Raw genomic sequence first — 17,998 nt, forward strand, 5'->3', positions numbered from 1 at the left:
CAAAGAATATTGAATATACCATGGACTACCAAAAGAATGAACAAATGTGTCTTGGAAAAAGTGCAACCAGAGTGGTCCTTAGAAGCTAGGATGGCGAGACTGCACCTTACATACTTTGGACATGTTGTCAGGAGGGCTCAGTCCCTGGAGAAGGACATCATGCTTGGTAAAGTAGAGGGTCAGCGGAAAAGAGGAAGACTCTCAACAAGATGGACTGACACAGTGGCTACAACAATGGGCTCAAGCATAACAGTGATTGTGGGCATGATGCAGGACCAGGCAGTGTTTCATTCTGTTGTACATAGGGTTGCTATGAGTCGGAACCAACTCGATGGTACCTAACAACAACAACAACAGAATTCCTGTTTACTTTGTCTGACTCCTCACTAAACAATGGGCCCCTCTTTCACGGCTTAATCTGCAGCACAAAGTGGATGCTCAGTAATGTTTTTAACTAAATGCCAGGCTGAATCTGTCCCCGATACCATTGCCACATCCTGGTCCTTCTGCCTCTTCCTGATTAGCTGGCCTCCACAGCAGCAAGACCAGGCATTCTCCTCTGCTGATCTTTTCTGACCCAGCTGATCTTTTCTGGCCCAGCTGCTTCTCAGCATCCTTGGTATCTGTGATTCATTGCCTCAAGGGTAGCTTTTGATCTCAGCTATTTCTGTAGCTGCCACTAAGGATTTGAAACATTTTCATTCCTCTTCTCTACAATACCAAGTAACCATTGCTGTCTATGAGAAATAAAAAGTTTGTCCGTAGAATTTTGCTCTGTTACTGTGCTTGGAGAGAGATGCTCATGATGATGGGGAGTTCGCCAAGTAGACAGTGAAGGGAAGCGTCCTGCTGGTAGAAATCAAGCTGGACAAAATGGACAAAGACATGGAGGCTTGAAAGGGGAGTTCTCTTGGGGCCTGATGGAGGAAAACAGCATAAAAGAAAACTGAAGAGATAGGCACCAGAGTGTGGAGGATCCATTGCCCTTGAGTCAATTCTGACTCATAGTGACCCTATAGGACAGAGTAGAACTGCCCCATAGGGTTTCCAAGGCTGTAATCTTTACAGAGCAGACTGACACATCTTTCTCCCATGGATCGGCTTGTGAGTTCGAACAACTGACCTTTCGGTTAACAGCCAAGTGATTAACCACTGTGCCACCAGGGCTCCTTCAAGATGGAGGAGGGGAGGTTTACTAATATGATATGATACAAATTATATAATTATATAATAGAAATAGCTGTTATTAATTGAATACCTAAAATGTCCCAGGTGACACGCCAAGTGCTTGACATGCGTTATCTCATTTAACCTTTTCTAGAACCGTATGAGTTAGGTGCTAAGGAGTTTGAGCTTCATCTTGTTTATCTTGAGGGCAGTGGGTATCCATTGAAGGCTTTGAAGGAAGAGAGTTGTGTAGTCAGATTTGTGTAGGGCTTGCACACAGAATGCTGCATACGAAAAGGGGAGATGTCAGAATCATGCCAACCATGGGGTTATTACCTAGCTTTCGGCCCATGTGGACACCCGGTTAGAAAGAAGAGACAAGAGTCCATGGAAGGAAGCTAAAGGTGAGTCTCATGGAAGGCAGACCTGGACAAGGGCGTAGGATTAGGAGCAGGTTTGGAAGCAGATCAGGAAGAGTTCATACTGGATAGTTTGAGTCGGAGGAGTTTACATCTGCTGGCAGTTGAATATTAAAGTGTAACAATCCGAAGAAACCTTGAAGGTAGAGAGAAAATTTGGAATCAACAGAATATAGATGGTAGTTGAATCTTTAGGACAAAGGACTGGACTTGCTAGGTCCTTCATGATCTAACTCTTGCTTACTTTAGAGTCTTCCCTCAGTGCTCCCTCAGAGTTGCACCGCCTGCTCTGGTCATGCTGCAATACTTGGATTTCCCCAGCTGGGCCATGCTTTTCCACCCACAGGCCTTTTCCTGTGCTCTCCCCTCTGTTTGGAACTACCCCTTCCCAATCCCCTTCCGTTGGCTGACTTCTACTTGTCCTTCAGATCATATTCAAAAATCAAACTTTAAAATGCTTACCATTGAGAAATTGATGCTTGAAGTCTAGGAAAATGTGTTTAGCATGTGCTTCCTACAACTCATACACACACCATTTGTTATGGATTGAATTGTGTCTCTCAAAAAGATGTTTCCTAAAACTTGTACCTGTGAGTGCAACCCTGTTTGGAAGCAGGGCTTTTGAAAAGGTTATTAGGTTAACATGAGGTTATACTGGAGTAGGGGAGTCCTAATGCTATGTGACTGGTATCCTTATAAAAGAAAAGAAGATACACAGAGAGAAGGAGACAGAGGAAGGACACCATGTGATACTGCAGCTACAAACCAAGCAACATCTGGAGCTGACAGAAGCCAGGAGAGAGGTATGGAACAGATTCTCCCTCGAAGCCTCAGAAGGGATCATCACAGCCAGCACCCTGATCTCAGGCTCCCACTGCCCAGAACTTTGAGATAATACATTTCTGTCCTTACAAGCCACTCAGTTTGTGATATTTTATCTCAGCACCCCGAAGAAAATAATACACCCTCTCACACCGCTTCTTGCTCCTGTTTAAGATTGGATGGCACAGAAAAAGCCTTCCAGAGCTTCACCATAATTCCTTAATAAATTGACTTAAAGAAGCCAGATCCAGAGAGCTCACTGGCCCCAGTGCTCACGAGCCTAAGGCATGGCCCTTCAGTGCAATTTGGAGGGGACAAGGGAATAAAAGCACTCAGGTCTGCCTGTCGCTGCATCACCATTAGGGATTCTGTAAGTGCATTCTTCCTTCATTTAACAAGTGTATTTGCTTATTGTGTCTTAGATGTTGCCTCAGAAAAGGCTTCTCTGACCTCCAGGCCAGGTGAGGTATCACCTCTGGGCTTTCCCAGCCTCCTTTGCTGATCATTGCTTTCACAGGGTTTTTGTTACTATCTGTCCCACTAGTCTGTAAGCGACTGGAGAACTATTTGTTTAATAAATGAAGTGATTGAGCCCCCACTGTGTGTCATGCTCCATGATGGCCTCTGGGACCACAAAGCTGACAAGGACATGGGCCCTGCCCTTGAGCAGCTGCCAATCTAGGGACTTGAGCCTTATCCCTGGAAATTAGCTGTTTTATTTTAATGAATTACTATAGATTGCTTCTTCATAGTCACAAATGCTTTTCAAGTCTTTGCATATACATAATTTCCTTTGATGCTTACAGTAGCTTCCAGGGGGGTGGCAGATGAGGCAGAGATTACTTCTAGACCTTGGCTACCAGGAAGAACAGGGTGAGAGGAAGAGGGGGTTGCCATCGTTGTTGTCATAAGTTCACCACTCGAAAGAACAGAGATGGAGGCCACGGGATCCCAGCAGTCCTTTTTCTGGAGCTTCTAAGGGCAGAAGTTTCACTATGGGGCCAGGTCTTGCACCATTTCACTCCTTCATCTGAGGTCAGTGCCTTCCTGGGCTTTGGGCATGGAGGATTCCTCCCAGCCCTATTGCTCTTCAGTCTGAGACTGAGGAACCCTGGGTTAGAAGAGGCCACTGGCTGGGCTCTGACATGGGCTTCCCAGCCCAGCCAGGACAGGATGGGCCCCAGTGTAAACCGGATTCGCCTTGTAAACAGCTGAGCAGCTGGGCTCCATCTTGGCGGGAGAGCCTCAGCAACAACCCAGCAGGACAGCCTCAGCCCAGCAGGGCATTGTCCAAAGAAAAAGGGGGGAAAAAAGCTGAGTAAACAAAGAGGGCTGGCCAGTTTTTTAGTCTCGGACTTGTTATTTCAGCCGGACAATTGCTGTGCTGACTGAGGGGCTGCTTTGGGCTGGGCCAGACTAGTTTAGTTAAGCTGGGCCGAGCTAAAGCTTCAGTAATATCCTTACCTCAGCTCCTCTCTTCTCATCTCACCTCAACTCAGTTTGCTTTCTCTACTTGGGCTCACTTCTGGGAAAGAAGCCAAGTATGAGGATAGCAGACAAGTGGAGAGGAGCTCCAGGAACTGATGAGAGGGTAAGAAATTGGGCATTTGCCAAGTTTCTGTGCACACATAAAAGTCATGTCCAAGGTGCTGTGAGAATATAAGGCAGGGATGATATGGCAGATCCAAACAGTCAAGGCAGCTTGAACAACTTATCTTAGGTACCCTCACTCTGGCTTTGCAAAGCTAGGCCACTCTAACATTGCAATGATCTCGACCCCAAAGGTCCATTTGGAGCCCTAAGACCATCATTCCTATAAGGTTTCATATCCAGTCATCCTTAGTCATTGCCCAAGTACAAGCCCCTGCAGCTTTCTCCAATGTTTTCACCACCAAACTACTAGGCACTCCTTTCTTTTACCCACTGCTGCCTCCTCTCCCCACTTTTCCCTTCTGCTACTTGAAGCCACAAATAAATTCCCCTACAAACTCATCTTCTTTATTTACCACTCCCTCTACTTCCCAACTTGACTAAAATCTGCTTTCCACAAAGGCGTCTATTGCTTCTGCACCTCTCTTCAGCGAAGGCCACTCATTCTTCCAAGATCCCTGGTGTCCTTCTCCTCTCCTATGCCACTCCCAAGCCTTTATGACTTTGTCCTCATGTAAAAAGAGAATTTCCTCTTCCCTTCAGGCTCTTGCCGTTTGGCTAGACCACCACTTACCACCTTCTATCTTTGTCGTCTACTGGCTTCTGTATTGCTCCCTGTGTCAGTCTTCTCTATCCATTATCTTAGGGAACCTCAGGATCCATGAGATAATGATTCATCCAGCGCCCTCAGTTCCTGGTTCCTGACCACCTCAACCTCAGTGACCTTTATCACCACTTCATCTGTCCATCCCTGGTCCCATGTCATTCATTCATTTCATACATATTTATTTATTAAGCACCTATTCTGTGTTCTCAGCACTGGGGATAGAGTGGCAAACAAAACCCAGTCATAGAGGAGCTTTGGTTTTAGAAATGAGAAACAGACAATAAAAAAAAAAGGGTAATTTAAGAGAGGAGCTTTGGTTTTAGAATTGAGAAACAGTTAAAAAATACAAGATAATTTAAGACAGTGATAAATATTATAAAGGAAATAAATAGTATGATAAGACAGTCATGACGGTGGGAGGGAACTACTTTACATAGGACGATCAGGGAAGGACTCTCTGATGTTGCATTTGAGCTGATAACTGACAGATGAGATGGGGTCAAACATGCAAAAGATCCTCAGAAAGAAAGAATTTGGCTTGATCAAGGACCTGATAAGGAGGCCAGTGTAGCTAAAGTGTAGTAAGAGGGCAAGTGGTACAAGCTGAAGTTAGAAAGGCAGGAAAGAGCCAGAATATGTAGGGGCTCATAGTCTATGGCAAGAAGTTTAGATGGACTCTTAAGTACAATGGGAGACTACTTAAAAGTTTTTAAGTCACTAGATGAAACAGCCCTACCTCTCAAATGTTCACTCCAGCATCTTATGTTTTCCTCTCACACCCAAGTTCCCACTTCATTTCCTACCCACCACCTGTCCCTGCAACAGGGGGTGGACAGTATCTGTCATGTTTTACCACTCTATCCTTGGCACTTAGCAGAGTGGCACATGGTTGGTTTCCAATAAACATTGAATAAGAGAACGAATTAATAAATAAACAGTTGAACAACGTATCTTCTTTGACCTCATCAAGACCTCCAGTACCCCAATTCTAACATTTTCTCCCCATGTATCAGTACACCCTGCTCACTTATTTCTTTTCCCAGGCTGAACCCCATGGTTGGCTCCCTAAACTATTTTTTCGCCAATAATCGTCAACACCTCTGCACCTGTCCTTCTATAATACTACTTGCAAAACCCTACGTCTATATGATTGCTATCATCTACCTCGGCACCCAGAGCTGAGAGCTGTCGAACAAAATTATACAACTGCAGGCCAGTCCCGTTGCAAATGCCTGTCCTCCACATCCTTCCTGTCCTCTGTCTCGGTGTTGACTTTTTTCTATCCCTGCCCTCTTGTTCATAACAGACTGCCTTACTTCCTACCTCATCTGGAAAACCAAGATACATATCATCCCTCAACTTTGAGCCTTTTCCCTTCAACTCTGTCTAAACTCTTTCTCCCCACTCTTCTGTCTGTCCCAGAAGTCTGCCTCCTCTTGTTCAGGACCAAGTTTCTCTGCCTGCATATACGTCCCCATATGATCTGACCTCTATCTACTTTTCATCTTCTTCTCCATTCATTCTATAGCTTATTCTTCATGAACACCAAAACATGCTGAACCCAATATCCAATATAGCTAACATTTATTAAGACCTTATTAGGTACCAAGTACTCTTTTTAGCACTTTACATATGTTAACTAATTTTATCATCACTACAACATATACTATGCTATGCTCTAATTATTCCCACTGTACAGATACGAAACTGAGGCACTGTCTTAGTTATCTAGTGCTGCTGTAACGGAAATACCACAAGTGGATGGCTTCAGCAAAGAGAAATTTATTCTCTCACAGTCTAGTAGGCTACAAGTCCAAATTCAGGGCATTGGCTCCAGTGGAAGGCTTTCTCTTCTCGGCTCTGGAGGAAGGTCCTTGTCATCAATCTTCCCCTGGTCAAGGAGCCTCTCAGAGCAGGGACCCTGTGTCCATAGGACGTGTGCTCCTACTCTTCATTCTTGGTGGTATGAGGTCCCCCCCACCATGCTTCTCTGCTCACTTCTCTCTTTTATATCTCAAAAGAGATTGGCTTAAGACACTATCTAATCATGTAGATCTCATCAATATGACTGCCACTAATCCATCTCATTACATCATAGTGATAGGATTTACAACACATAGGGAAATCACATCAGATGACAAAATGGTAGCCAATGATACAGTCCTGGGAATCATGACCTAGCCAAGTTGACAGATATTTTGGGGGGACACGATTCAATCCGTGACAGGCACAGAGGGGCTAACTAACTTGCCAAGGTCACACAGCTAGTAAATGATAGAGTTAGGATTCAAACCTTGGCAGTCTGACTCCAGAACTCATGCTTTTGCTATGCTGTTTCTCTGCTGGGAATTTCCTTATCCTTTACCTCTACTTCTTTGCCTAATTTCTACTTACCTATGAAGATTGAGCTCAAGAACCATTCACTCCAGGGAACACTCCCTTACCACCTTTTCACCATTTCTCTCCCCAGCCCCTAGCCCCACTGCTACGAATGTCTGGCATGTAGTAGGTGCCTGATAAATGGGTTTTAAAAACAAACACTCAACAACAAATAAATTATTTTTAAAAATAAGTTTAAAAAAGCCAGCATTATTGAGGTGTAATTCACATGCCGTACAATTCACCACACAATCTAAAATGTACAATTCAATATTTTCAGTATATTCACAGGGCTGTACAACCATCAACTCAAACTGATTTTAGAACATTTTTGTCCCTCCTAAAAGAAGCTGTATTAGCAGTCAATCTCCATTCCCCCTTTCCCATTCCAGCCCTAAGCAACCAGTACTCTACTTTGTCTCAATAAATTTGCCTGTTCTTGACATTTCATACAAATGGAACCCTACAATATGTGGTCTTTTGTGACTGGCTTCTTTCATTTAGCATGTTTTCAAGGTTCATCTGCATTGTAGCATGTATTAGTACTTCATCCCTTTTTATGACTGAATAATATTCCCTTATGTGGATATACTACATTTTACTCATCCATTCATCAGTTGATGGACATTTGGGTAGTTTCTACTTTTTAATTATTGTTAATAATGCTGCTATGAACATTTGTGTATAAGTTTTTGTGTAGACATATGTTTCCATTTCTCTTGGGTATATACCTAGGAGTAGAATTGGTGGATCATATGATAACTATTTAATATTTTGAGAAACTGCCAAGCTGTGTTCCATAGCAACTATACCATTTTACATTCCTACCAGCAATATATGAAGGTTCAAATTTCTCCGTATCCTCAGCACCACTTATTATTGTCTGTCTTTTTTATTGTAGCCATCCTAGTGGGTGTGACATGTTCTGATCAGTGGTTTTTAAGCCAAATATTAATCCAGGAGTTCTCAAGGAAGGTTGAGTTTGGATTTATGTCTTGAAGGATGAGAATAAATTTACCAGGTGAATGAGGAGAATCTGAGACAGGTAGCTGGTAGGCAGAGGGTATGTTTTCTCTCTGCTATCTCTGAACTAGGAAATTTTCACGGAAGACCTAGAACTATGTTGGTGAGACCTGCAGAAGGCACAATTCTAGGAGGAAGAATGCTGAGTCATAATCTCAAATGATCTTGATTGGTTCAAACAATTGGTAGAATCTTCCAGCCAGATTAAATACAACCGGGATAAATACTTGAATTTGAGTACATGCAGGGGGAAGGTGGACAAAGCGGAAGAGAAGCTCTGAGGATTATTTGATAGTAAATTCAGAAGAAGCCAGCAAGTGCTCTGGCCACCCCCATATATATCTGTTACCCTTTAGATCCCAGAACAGTTGAGAGGGCAGATAGTTCTACTCCACTGTGCACTGACTGTACCACACCTGGAGGACTATGTCCAATTTGAGAGAATAGGTGCCAATTAACAACTATAACTATGCCCACAGGTCACAGAGCTTGGTAGTTTGCCAAGAATGACACTTTCCTATTATTTAGCACTCATGACCTTTACAACTATCCGAAGTGTAAGGTAACGGTAATAAACCAAAAAAACCAAACCCATTGCCATCGAATCCATTCCTATAGGACAGAGTAGAACTGCCCCCTAGGGTTTCCAAGGAGCAGCTGGTGGATGTGAACTGCTGACCTTTTGGTTAGCAGCCAAATGCTTAACCGTTGTGCCACCAGGGCTCCATAATAATAATAGCCAATACTTTTCGAGCGCTTATCATGTTTTTTTTTTTTATCATGTGCCCAGCATCCTTTGTTCTAAATGTTGTACATATGTAAAATCACATAATCCTTGTAATAACCCTAAGGTAGGTAAATTATCTGCATATTTCAAATTAAGAAATAAAAAAAAAAAAAGAAATAGGCACAAGTAAATTGGTGTCATGGGTTGAATTATGTTCCCCCAAAAGTCTGTGTATCAACTTGGCCAGGCCATGTGTAGTTGTCCTCCATTTTGTAATGGTAATTTATGTTAAGAGGATTAGGGTGGGATTGTAACACCACCTTTACTCAGGTCCCCTCCCTGATCCAAGGTAAAGGGAGTTTCCCTGGGGTGTGGCCTGCACCACCTTTTATCCCTCAAGAGCTAAAAGGAAAGGGAAGCAAGCAGAGACTTGGGGACCTCATACCACCAAGAAAGCAGCACCAGGATTAGAGCGTATCCTTCGGACATGGGGTCCCTGCACCTGAGAAGCTCCTTGACCAGGGGAAGATTGAGGACAAGGACCTTCTTCTTCCACAGCCGACAGAGAGAGAAAGCCTTTCCCTGGAGCTGACATCCTGAATTTGGATTTGTAACCTACTAAACTGTCAGAAAATGAATTTCTCTTTGTGAAAGCCATCCACTTGTGGTATTTCTGTTATGGCAGCACTAGATGACTAAGACATTTGGCCAAGGTCACACAGTTAGCAAACGGTAGGATGGAAGTCCCTGGGTGGCAAAAATGGTTAAGTGCTAAACTACTAGCTGAAAGAGATGAGCCAGACAGAACCAGCACCCATGTCTCCTCTACTTCCTGTGTGTGGCCTGTGCTGGTATTGGCAGTTCAAATCCACCCAGAGGAGCCTCAAAAGACAGGCCTGGTCATCAGCTTCCAAAAGGTTACAGTCTTGAAGACTGGGTGGAGCAGTTCTACTCTACACACATGGAGTTGCCACAAGTCGGAAATGACTCAACAGCAACTAACGACAACAACAACAGGGACAAGGATTCAAACCCAGGCTACTGAGGAGTCTGAGCAAACAAAAGATATGGAAGCTTTATGGGAATCAGCCCTGGTGCTTCAGCAGAAAGTTCTAGGCTGGATCTTAATCTTTCCCCTAGACTTGGACAGCCCAAGTCTGAGCTTAGACACTTGGGCTCTGGGAGGCCTGGGGCCTAAGAAGGAAGTGGCTCCTGCATTGAGACAAGCAGCCTCTTACATGTAGGCTTGTTTGTCCAAGCATGGAGCACTTTCAAAAGAAGGCAGGAGGGAAAGAAGAGAAATGATGAGTTGTGATGTTTCTTTTAAGGAGTTTTGCTCCCAGGAGGAGATATACACATTTATACAAAGATTCATGTGTTCATTTGAGAAATACTTATTGAACTAGGTTCTGTGCTAGAATGGGGACAAACTGCACACTTGAAGCTATTTACTAGGACTTTGGAGCAGTTAGTTCTGGGCACTCGCCTGAGACAAGCAGCTATTTGTGGTTGTTATTTCTTTTTCTGCCTCTCTTCTCATGCTATGACCTCTGCTAACCTTTTCTGCTTAGGTAGGTCTTCACTGAGGTCCTGGCCTGTCCTTGGACCACATCCTGAAGAAGTTTGTTCCAATGAGGAAGTTGTCCCTTCATCAACTGTTATGGTAAAGAAATTGAGTCTCAAAGAGGTTAAGTAACTTGGTTCACCTAGCTATTAAATAATCAGGCTGGGCTTTTGAACCTTGGGCTTCTGACTCCAGATGCTGTGCTTCTTTCCCCTCATGATGCTGATTCTGTTTCCCACCATGACAAGAGAAAACAGGCATAACATTCTCACTGGAACAGAACTAAAGTGCCTACGGGTCAGGATATTTGAAACTGGGTCATATTGGGAATCATTGAACGGACTAGAAATGTTCAACCTAGAGAAAAGAAGACTCCAGTGGACATTACCATTGTTTTCAGGTTCCTGAATGGCTTTGTGTGGCACGGAGATGGAGCCTTTTCTTTCTGAACCCAAGAGGTTAAACACAGACCAGTAGGTGGAACTTCCAGGGAAATAGATTTAATATCAAGCTGTGTGTGAACTTCCTAAGCAGACAAAGCTCTCTAGAGCAGAAATGCTATCTAAGGATGTCGGAAGTTTCCTGGAGGTGTCTAGGCAGGCCACCTGTCAGGGATATTGTGGAGGTGGGCTGGACCATGAAAATTTGAGGCTTTAAACAGAATAGCCTGGGGTTCCTGGCTCGAAGGCCAGCCTCTCCTGGCCTTTAGAATTCTGGAACACACTTGGCATACTTCCTCTGGTTGTATGTCCTTCCTTCACGAAGTGTCCTCCAGCTTCTCCAGGAGACTGAGAAGAGACCAAGAGAGACCAACCTAGAGCTGTGTTCATCGGGGCCTTAATTTGCTGGGTGGCTGCCTTCTCCAAGTTTTGCTTTTCCCTCGGTGTTGGGTAGAACTTTCTAGAGCAGAAAGCAGAGCCAGGGCCAGGCCCAGAGCCATGATCTGGTCCAGGAGAAAAAAAGAAAAGCTTGTCTGTGCTTAGGAGGTAAGATCTGGGGCCAAACCCTGGCTGAGGCAGGGAGAGTCCTGAAGGACTACCTGCCTGGTGCTGAGGAGGGAAGGCTCATTTGATGACATCTTCATTAGGATTTTCCTCTCGTCATATGGACTCTGCACCACACTCACACACGTATATAACTATTGGAAAAACGATTTTAATACCCATGGCACATTGTCCTTGTGTGATATAAAATCCAATGACATGTGGCATTTGGAAAAGGTCACTTCTCCCATCAGGATTCATTAGCCTGCTTCAGCCTCTACGCCTGCAGGACGGGTCCCAGCTGCCTATCCCCTGAAGTGGGGCCAGCTGGACAGGTGGAGCCCACAGGGACCCTCCTTGGAGAGCAAAGTACCTCCCCAGGGTTTTAGCCAGGAAATCACTGCTTCGGCCAAGCCATTTCCCACACATGCTTGAGGAGTAGGGGAGGGTGGTATCCAGAGAAAATGAAGCCTCTAGTCAATAACCACCGCTTTTAGATCTGGAGTGCGAGAGAAGGGGAAAGACGGAACCAAAGCTTCGGTATTTTTCCTGAGAGTATCATCTGTTGGGTAGAGAGGAGATTTGAGGGGCTCTGGAGGGAGAACTGAGTGGACAGGGTGGATATTGTGAGTTACAGGACCTGGGGAAAGAATGAGGCCTGGGAGGCCATGGTGGGCAGGTCCTGGGCCTTCTTTTGGGGACCTGAATAGAACCTGAGATCTCCCAGTATTTTACTTATTCCACATCAGTAAAACTGAAACCCAAGCCTAGTCTTCTGACTCCATACACTTACCTTGCTTACCAGATCATCTGTAATGAACAGTTTCACTACAGATTAGTAAGTAAACACAAGTAAGCCCATGCTTACCTTGCTTACTGGGTCCTCAGCCCCTGAAGAGGCTTTGATTCTGTAGGAAGGTGCTGTGGGGTTGGGAGCTAGATGGTTGCCAGCCACAACTAGAAGCAGAATCTTTGATGTGGTAAAAAAAGGGGAATTGTATACTCCAGGTGATCTGATTAGCAAGATAACCTGCCCCGGACAGGTATTATCTGTCAATGCTAGTGTTGGTATGAGCAAGAGATGAGCCAGTCAGAACCAGCATCTATGTCTCCTGCACTTCCTGTGTTTGTCCTGTGCTGGTGTTGGCATCTGTGTGAGACACACAGCACGCGTCTTGGAAAGTTATCTCCGTACCGACTAAATGAGAGCTGCTCCTCCAGATACTTGGGCTCTTGGTTTGTTTGATGGGAGTTACCAGGAGATCACACAAGAATTCTAGTTTCAGAGTGGAAGACTGAAGACAGCCAAAGTAAAAGGGAGAAGGCCTTGAAAAAACTAGAGCTGGAGACCAGGAGGCCCGCTGACCTAGGAAGAGGGAAACGGGAAAGCAATGCCCCTGAAGGCAAAGCCTGAGAAACAAGTACCCGACATATAAGCAGACCAGTTCACTCACACTGGAGTGAACTTCTTATATATCTTCTTATATATCTATACTTACACTTCAGTATTTGGAAGATGGAAGAGGAGGAGGAGCCAGCAAGGAGACTAAGAAGGAGTATCTAGTTAGACAAGAAAGAAACAGGAGAGTATGACATCCTGGAAGTCCAAGTATAATAAGTGTTCAAGAAGAAGGGAGTGATCAACTGTGCTAAAGTTGCTGCCAGCAGAATAAGATGAGGGCTACTGAGAACTAACCGTCAGAACTGGCAAAATGGAAGTCGTTGGCCATCCTGGCAAGAGTACTTTCAAGAGAGGGTGGGAGGGAAAGAAGAGAAAGTGATGAGTTGTGACATCTGTTTTGAGGAGTTTTGCTCCCAGCATTCGTGTATTCATTTGAGAAACACTTAACTGGACTAGATTTCTGTGCTAAACTCTGTTTCAGCAGAAGTAGTGGGCACAGCCCTGGCCTTCAGGCATCTCGAAAACTAACTGGTGAATGAATGAGATGAAGCTGCAGTTCTCCCACTGACAATTTTAGCTTTGTTTTTCTAACTGATAAGATAGAGAGACAAGAAACCCCTGCCTTCTTTGTTTCTGGAACCCACATTCCCCGATTTTCTATACTGCTCTGTTCCAGATGTCATACTATGTGATCACACTGGGTTCTAAGTTTCGATTTAGAAAACCTAGTCATTACCAGACTGTTGTGAGAATCAAAAGAATTAATGCACATGAAAGTAGTCTGAGCGGCCAAGTATATTATTTAAATACTGGCTTAGGCTACAGAGGCAGGCTTAGCCACACCCTCCTTGTGCTTTCAGAGTCACTTGTACGTTCTCCTCTTTCCCAGCACTGGTCTTTATTTTGTTTTGGGGTTTTTTTGTTTTTTTTTTTTATTGTGCTTTAGGTCAAAGTTTACAGAACAAATTAGTTCCCATTCGATAGTTTGTACATAAAGTGTTCCATGACATTGGTTGCATTTCCCACAATGTGTCAGCACTCTCCCCATTTCTGCCCTAGGTTCCCTGTTCCCTTTCGTGCGGGTTTTCTACCCCTTCTTACCTTCTCAGCTTTGCTTTTGGGCAAATGTTGTCCTCTTGATCTTGTATAACTGATTGTTCTGAGGAACACATTCCTCTTGGGTGTTGTTTGTTTTATGGGCCTGTCTATTGTTTGGCTGAAAGGTGGTCTCTGGGAATGGCTTCAGTTCTAGGTCAGAAGCGTGTCTTAGGTTCATAGTCTTGGGGGTTCCTCCAGTCTCTGTCACACCGGTAGGCCTGGTGTTTTTTTGTGAACTTGATTCTTGCTCTACATTTTTCTCCCGCAGTGTCCAGGACCCTCTGTTGTGGTCCCAGTCAGAGCAGTTGGTAGGGGTAGCCAGGCACCATCTAGTTCTTCTGGTCTCAGGGTCGTGTAGGCTGTGGTTCATGTGGTCTGTTAGTCCGTTGGTTTTCTTTACTCTCCTTTACTCCAGATGGGAAGAAACCAATAGTTTTATCTTAGGCGGCTGCTCACAAGCTTTTAAGACCCCAGACGCTACTCACCAAAGTAAGATGTGGCACACTGTCTTCATGAACTATGTTGTGCCAATTGACATAGATGTTTCCTGAGTCTGGTCCTTTGCCTTTGAGCCTAAGAACTTTGTCCCACAAGGTCTTTGGTTATGTACGAAAAGCTTTCATGACTGTGCCCCTTGTGTGCTCTATTGTCTATATTAATATACATGCAGTGCCTACAATTATGTATGTAGAAATATTCACAACCAAACCTATATCTGCAGGTAAGTATACTCCCTTACACCCTCCCACACCTCTTTAGCGTACCTACCTACCTATGTGTCTACTGTAAATTATTGTTTCTTAATACTATTGTTGCAAGATTGTCTATGTTATAGTAATTGCCATAATTATCCTTTCTTCTCGCATTCCTCTCTGTGTCTTCCTTTGCCCTGGTAATGTGCAACTTTCCCCATATTGTGTATTGGCTCTCTCTTCACCAATATTAACACGTCTTCTATCCAGTTTGTAATTTTCCCTCCCTCCCCCTCCCATCCCTGGTAACCATCAAAGAATTTTTTTTCTGTGTGTAAACCTTTTCTTTTTTATAATAGTGTTCTCATACAATATTTGTACTTTTGTGATTGAATTACTTCACACGACAGTGTCCTCCAAATTCATCCAGGTTGTGAGATGGTTTGTGGATTCGTCATTATTTATCATTGCACATGCGTGTGTATGTACCACACTTTATCTATTCATCTGTTGATGGGTACTTAGGTTGTTTCCATCTTTTTGCTATTTGAATAATGCTGCAATCGACATGGGTATGCATGTCTATTTGTGCCATGGCTTGTTCCTTTGTTTTGAATGTGTTTTTACATCTGTGCCTCTCACACCAAATTGTGTCTGACATAAGGGCCTGACACACAGCATAATTTCTCAGTAAAGATTTACTGAATTTCTGAATGGATGGATAAATTGTGGGGGACATAGACAAGTAAACAGCAAATTATGACATGAGACAGAATGAAACGATGAAATTATCATAGCTAACATTTATTGAGAACTGCGCAGTGGTTGAGAGCTTGGCGGCTAACCAAAAGGTAGGCAGTTTGAATCCACCAGCCATTCCTTGGAAATCCTGTAGGGCAGCTCTAATCTGTCCTGTAGGGTTATTACGAGTCAAAATTGACTTGACAGCAGCGGGTTTGGTTTTTTATGCTAAACAAGACAAGGGTGCCTGCTCTCACCACTTCTATTCAGTATTGTATTAGAAGCCTTAGCCAGAGGAATAAGACAAGAAAAATAAGTAAAAATTATCCAGATTAGAAAAGAAGAAGTAAAATTGTATCTGTGGATGATATGATCCTATACACCCACTCCTCACTTATTGACAGTTAGGTTCCAAAGTAGTTATGTGAAAATCAGTGTTATGTGAAAATGGACTTTTTTTTTTTCTTTCTATTTTCAGACCATCCATTTGTCTGTTTTTTTTTTTTTTAATTTAGAAAATATGATAGTAGAAATAATAACAGCTAAGATTTACTGATGTGCTCATCACTGTGATGAGTCCAGGTATGGATTATTCCTCTGTGGATAAGGAGGCTTGAAGGAGGCAACACTGGATAAAGCTGGGCTGTGTGACTGGAGGGCCCACGACATAACCACTTCACCTTCCTCCTGTGCTGGGTCAAAGCTTCTCTCCTGGAGCTGCCTGAGGGCTCTACTCCCACCCCACCCACCACCGAGTCCTACATTCATGATCCTGGATCCTGCTCTGCCCCCTGGGCCTGACAAGTCATTGAGGCTTCTTGTGAGGGCACTAGTAGCTGTGAGCACACCTAGCCCCACTGAGGCAGAGGCTTTAGGCCAAATGTAGCTCTCTTTGGGTTGTCATTAAACTCACACACATTTCTTCCAAACATCCTCTCCAATGCTCCTTTCTTTCCTCCCTACCCCACAGCAATTTTGAGCTGCAGGGCCTCAGGCAGCACAGGAGCTCAGAACCCAGAACAGGCTCCTGCTGGCTTGGTGCAGCCTGTGATCTGCTCAGTAGCTGTGGCCACAGAGGAGGCTGGCCCCACGTGACAGTTGGACATGGCACCCCACTGGCAGGAGGGAGTGGAGGGCATGGGATAGCATGGGGTAGCACAGCCTAGCTTCCTAGAGGCCACCAGACGACTCTCCTCTAGGGAGGGGACACTCCACAGCCATTGCCTCCATGCCCACCATCTCATTAATGCACAAAATGGTTAGTGGATTTTTTACTATCATCGTAAATGTGAAATGTCAGATAACGAGATAGTCAATAAGTGAGGAGTAGGTGTGTATAGAAAATCCCAAAGAGTCCGCAAGAAAACTTCTAGAGCTAATAGAGGAATTTAGCAAAGTTGCATGGTACAAGGTCAACAAACAAAAATCAGTTGGGTTTCTATACACCAGCAATGAGAAATCTGCAAGGGAAATTAGGGAAACAATTCCATTTACAATAGCATCTAAGAGGAGAAATATCTAGGAATAAATCTAACCAGGGATGTGTAGGACTTATACAATGAAAACTATAAAACACTGCTGAAAGAGATTAAAGAAGACTTAAATAAATGGAAAGATGTTCCATGTTCATGATTTGGAAGACTCAATATTGTTAAGATGTCAGTACTACCCAAAGTGATCTATAGATTCAATGCAATACCAATCAAAATTTCCAACAGCCTTCTTTACAGAAATAGAAAAGCAATCCTCAACTTTATATGGAATAGCAAGAAGCTCTGAATAGCTAAAAAGTTTTAAAAGAGTAGAACAAAGTAGGAGGACTCAACTTCCTGATTTTAAACATACTATATTTTTTATATGCTATGGGAAACCCTGGTGATATAGTGGTTAAGTGCTACAGCTGCTAACCAAAAGGTCAGCAGTTTGAATCCACCAGGTGCTCCTTGGAAACTCTATGGGGCAGTTCTACTCTGTCCTATAGGGTCGCTATGAGTTGGAATTGACTCGACGGCAACAGGTTTGGTTTTGGTTTTATACAGCTATGGGAAACCCTGGTTGCGTAGTGGTTAACAGCTATGGCTGCTAACCAAAAGGTCGGCAGTTCGAATCCACCAGTTGCTCCTTTGAAACCCTGTGGGACAGTTCTACTCTGTCTGATAGGGTCGCTATGAGTCAAAATCAACTCAATGGCAACAGGTTTATACAGCTATGAACCCTGGTGGCACAGTGGTTAAGAGCTCAGCTGCTAAACAAAAGGTCGGTTAGTACCTGGGGCCCCAGATCAGCCTTCTGCTGCCCCCCTCTGTTGGGAATTGCTGACCACTGCGAACAGGTGGTTAAGAGTTTGGCTGCTAATCAAAGGGTTGGCAGTTTGAATCCACCAGCCTCTCCTTGGAAACCCTATGGGGCAGTTCTTCTCTGTCCTATAGTGTCGGTATGGGTCAGAATTGACAGCAATGGGTTATACAGCTACAGTAATCAAAACAGGCTAGTACTGGTATAAAAATAGACACAGACCAATGGAATAAAATCGAGAGTCCAGAAATAAATGCACACATCTATGGTCAACTGATTTTTGACAAGGGTGCTAAGTCTATTCCATGGGGAAAGAAGAGTCTCTTCAATAAATGGTGCTGGGAACATTGAATTTTCACATGCAGAAAAATGAAACAGGATCCATGCTTCAAACCATACACAAAAACAAATTCAAAATGGATTAAAGAC

Source organism: Loxodonta africana, chromosome 3 (assembly GCF_030014295.1).
Source record: "Loxodonta africana isolate mLoxAfr1 chromosome 3, mLoxAfr1.hap2, whole genome shotgun sequence".
Lineage (NCBI taxonomy): Eukaryota > Metazoa > Chordata > Mammalia > Proboscidea > Elephantidae > Loxodonta > Loxodonta africana.